Below are 5,242 nucleotides of genomic sequence, written 5' to 3' on the forward strand. Positions count from 1 at the left end.
ACAAACTCCCACAGCCTCAAGTGAGTTCAGTATGGCCTAATAGGCGACGTTGTCGTATGCTCCTTATATATCTAGAAGTGCCACTGATGGGCGCTTGAGGCTTTTTTTATTTATTTTGGACCCAGGTTACGATGTCAATGACATTATCGTTGGACAAGCGACCTCGACGTAGCCCGTCATGGCGCGAGGCAGCACGAAGATCTATTCGCTCGCTGCTGCTGCTGCGCTTCTTCACTCAAGCATTTTGACAGCGAGTTATCGCGGCCATCGAGTGAGATGTTTGCTTATTTGCTTGTGCGCGCGTTATACGTTACTTGTTAATTTAGTTAGTACCAGAATGTTTACAAGTTTATACGGCCGATAAATCTATTATCCTAACTTCGTATAGCTGTCCACTAATCTGCTATCACAATGGACGCTTCGGCATGCGGGCGAAACTGCAACTTTTTTTTTCTTTTTTACTTAGTTTCACCACTTTTGTCAGCGTCTGTTCTGTGTTTCTTCGCCATTCTTTCCTAAAAGCCAAGCTTGCGTCAGACGCTGTATTTCATGGCAGCATTTTATTTATTCTTTAAGGACAAAGCATGCCAAATATAACAAAGTATTTACTCAACGAAGCGGAGTGAAAAGTGCGATCTTCTTTCGAAATATTTGTGAGAAAACAGCAGCGGTAAGCACAAAAATTCCCTTTTAGACTCGCTCGAATAGTTACAAAGGTCACAAAGGTCAATTCCCGCGGTATTTTAGCAGTCCGGTTTTATTTCTCTCGCCTTTCCTTTCAATCATCTCATTTACTATGCAGCGCCCTCTTCCCGATGCTATCGCAACGCACTCGCAGGTTCCAGCTCCTTGGGTGCAATCAACGGCTATACGCACGCAGAAGGCAATCGCGGTGACTGAGTGCAGGGCGCGTTGCTTGCGACAAGGACACGGGTAGACAGACCGCTAACAACTCGTAAGCGAAATCGAGGTCGTGACGTTGAACAACGGCACACTGCGGAATCCAGAGAGCGACCGTTAATTACGACTTCCTCTCCCTCCTTCTCCTCTGTATCTTTTGTTTTTAATTTTCAATGGGAAGGTTGTCTCCTTGAAAACGACTTTAAGGAACGCATTGTGCGAGCGTGTGCTTTTCTCCCAGCTATACTCTCGTTCTTTTTACCCTCTCTCTCTCTCTCTCTCTCTCTCTCTCTCTCTCTCTCTCTATTTATCTCTTGTAGCACTTATATCTGCCGGAGCGGCGCTGGGCGGGCAGCGGGGTGTACGATTGCGCGGTCGTTAATCTGCGTGAAGCGTAATTTGAACCATTTCATTAAGGCTCGCGCGGCGGCTGCCACAGATTTCGCGGAGCGACTGTCGAGAGGCGCCGTAGCACGCGTTCCTTCACTTTAGTGAGGAGAGGAGATCTTTACGGCCGTCGTAAAAAAGTCCGCGCCGCCGAAGGATTTTCTTCTCGTTCTTCTGAGCGGCCGGCACGCGCTTAAGGGGGGCGACAGTTTTTCCCCGCTTCTCCACTTTGCGTGCCTTATTTGTCTTCGGGTCGCCTTAGCCTTCCTCTTTTCTATCTCTTTTGTTCGTGTTTCTTCTTGTCTTTCCTTGATGGGGGAGAAGGGGGAAGAGGCCTCCCTTCTTACATTTCTCTCCAGGCCGCTATTAGGGCGTTATACGACGCTTTTACTGAGAGCAGCGCAAGCGGATGCGGAGGATGAAATTCTTGGGGCGAAGCATTTTGCAAGTGAACGTTCAGTATCGTTACGGTGACAGACAACAGCAAGATCAACCTCTGTCACTTTTCGTCTTTCGCCCCAACTCGTTCCGAGGGTAGTTGCTAGTGAGAATTTGGCGGGGCTCGGAAAACGGAGGTATGGCACAATGTGAAGGCCCACCCTTCTGACGACGGAGAGCGATGCAATTTGCCTATATTCTATCTAAGTAGGCCTTTTGAAGTGAAGCTTTTATTGGCGCTTCCTAGATCCGATCTAGGAAAAGCCAAAGAAGCCAGAGAATTAGTTACGGCGTTAAAGCCAGAGAAAACTATATTGATACCTTCTCTATTATTTTTTTTTATTTCTTAAGAGATAACTCAAATATCAGTGAACAGACGAACGCTGAAGTGTTCTATGTTATCGCACTATATGGTGCCATGCTTACAAAATTCAAGCCTAAATTGCTTGAGTCGCGGGTAAAGGAATAAGTTTAAATGGATTCTAAATCATTCAAAATATTTTTGAATCTAAATTTGCGGTTAGCGCTTACCACGCTTCATCTTTCCTCGTTTTATAGCTTTGTTTCATTGCTGTTCAAACAAAGAAATTGTTGACAGATATTTTAAATACTGCGTGATTTTCAGTTTAGATTACGCAGTGAATCGATAGCCGTATAGTTGGCGGATGCTCATGACACCAGCCTAGCGAAAGAAATTAGCATTTTCTTTCCTACCGCACCAACTCAGCATTCTCTGGGCTAATTATGAGCTTTGCAGAAATTAGTGAATTGTGTTTTTTCATTATTTTTGTACTTAATACGAGGCACGTGGTAGGCATCGCCATTGCCCTCGGTCAGCTGAACTAGGCAACGACTTCATATTTTTTTAAACGGCGCCCGTTGCGTCAGACGCACCTGCAAAGTTTCACGTGCCCAGGCTGGCTCACCGACACTCCTTATACCTTTATATCCAGAGTCGACGCTCCAAGAGAGCTTCGCAGTCTCGCTCGTACAATCACGTTGGGTTGCTGGCATACACCACAGAACTCTAAGTGTCGTTTACACAGCCTCGACCCATCCCTGAAACTTACATTACCAGCGAACCTTCCACGACATGACGCAACACTGCTGTGTCGGCTGTGGATAGGATTAGCATTCACCAACTCCTACAGCTATCGTATTGGAATGGCGGATTCACCAATGTGCGCTAAGTGCAAGTGTGAAGAGACCATCGATCACCTTTTGTGCCACTGTTCTCGCTTCGATAATCAACGTGAGACTCTCCAGTGTGCCTTAAATACACTGGATGACAGGCCATTTACGGAAGCGAAGATCTTGGGAGCCTGGCCTCACAGTTCATTGGCCCAGAAAGCAGTTCGAGCGCTTTTTCGCTACCTGAGGGAAACAGACTTGAGTGCCCGACTATAGACATCCTACACCTAGGTTCTCTCTCTCCCTCTTTCACTCCCCATTCCCCTCCCCATGTGTAGGGTAGCAAACTGAACTCAGTCTGGTTAACCTCCCTGCCTTTCCGTCTTCCCTTCTCTCTCTCTCTCTCATTCGCACCAGTTAATTACAGTGTTTTGCGAGCGTTATATTCATGTTCTTAGGCGTCTCGGGAGAACGGTCCGTGTCACTAGCTTTCAATATGGGAGAAGCAATGGGGATCAAGCGTGCACACTTTGCCAAAACATATGAAGTCAAAGTTTCAAGCTGTGTGTTAATACTACTGGCAATTAAGATTCATACTGCAACTGCTCGGCCGAAGCAGCTTCGCTGGAAATAGAGCTAGATTTTGCAAGGCCGCAGACAGGCTGTGGGTTTCTTAGATTTTCAAGGTATATCTTGATAATATTTCAACGGTATATTAAGAAGAATTAGAGAAGATCAGAATGTTTGTAATGCACCTTGCAGTGTACGTAGCGTTTTGCAATTTCCCGGTGCACCGTGAGGAAGCACATTCTAAATTATTGTTATAGAATTCCAAAAGTAGCCATTTAGTCATTTTTAGCCAAAGAGCCGCTCTTCTGAATAAATCCCTGTCTTCTCCCTTTCTTTTCTCCTCTTGCGCCCGAAGAAGCCTTACAAAACTATCTGACTAACAAATATATTAGTGTAACACGACTTTAAGAGGAAGTTTTAGCTCATTCGGGGGCTCCTTTCTAAACATTTGAAATCGGCAATCATTTGTTAGAGAGACCACAAAACCAAGTCTGATGAGTTATGTTGAATTTGTAAGAAAATGTTAAAATGTAGCGACTTCAGAAAGCGATATTTGATTTAGACTGTCTACTTTTTTTACCTACGTAAATTGCTAAACAATCAGGAAACTTTAGAAAACAAGACGACGTATATAGAACTCTGTACCTCACCAACTAAATACGATATCGCAATTCTGAAAACTCCACCTAATAAGACATATATATCATGATAATATATATTGTTACGCGAACGAAAGATTAAGACTCGAGACTATTTACAAAGTATATTTACAAGGTGTAGCAGTAGCGCTGGCCAGTTCAGCCGACAGCTCGAGAGCCAGCGAGTGTTGACGACGGGGTGGCATGTCTGGTTATCGGCGTCGGTGACGACGCAGTGTGAAACAGTGACATTGCGCATTAAAAGGACATCAGGAACAGGTGTGGCGACGTAATCACCATCTGGCACAGGAAAAGGTGATAGCAAATCGACGAACATCAAGGCTTTAGGCGGCAGGCGGACGAAGGCGGTCGTACTAAAGCTGTTCGGCAGTCGGGCACGAATATGCGCGAGTAGAAGAAGCTCGAGGCAAAGGGTACCGGCGGAACAGTCGAACAAAGCTGAATGCGCCGTAAGAAAGTCGAGTCCGAGGATTAGGTCATGGGGAGAATTGGTGAGCACTGTAAAAAGAACAGGAACGTGGCGGCCGGCGATACTTAAACGGGAAGTACACATTCCAGTGACGTCAACAGTGCAGCCATCGGCCACGCCTTACGTCTCGAGTAGTAGCAGGCGTGAGAACCTTTCTCAGTCGACGACGGAAGTTACAACTCATGGACACCTGGGCTCCAGTATCTGTTAACGCCGTCAAAGGGACACCGTTGACGTGAACATCAAGTTCTGGTTCGTTGGGGGCGTCAATGGAGGATTTCCACGACGAAGATAATGCAGCTTTATATATGATGCAGCGTATGATATATATATATATATATATATATATATATATATATATATATATATATATATATATATATATATATATATATATATATATATATATATATATATATATATATATATATATATATATATATATAAACGAGAAGAAAGGGGGTTAACCGAGGGTCCCGATTTTATTAGGCATATCATAAGAAGCCAACAAACATTGACACCAAGGGCAACATAGGGGAAATTAATTGTGCCTAATAAGTGAAATAAAGAAACGAAGAATTAATCGAAATTAAAGTGGATGAAAAAACAACTTGCCGCAGGTGGGAACCGAACCCACAACCCTCGCGTTTCGCGTGCGATGCTCTACCAAATGAGCTACCGCGGGAGT

This window comes from Dermacentor albipictus, chromosome 1, assembly GCF_038994185.2.
Source record: "Dermacentor albipictus isolate Rhodes 1998 colony chromosome 1, USDA_Dalb.pri_finalv2, whole genome shotgun sequence".
Classification (NCBI taxonomy): Eukaryota; Metazoa; Arthropoda; class Arachnida; order Ixodida; family Ixodidae; genus Dermacentor; species Dermacentor albipictus.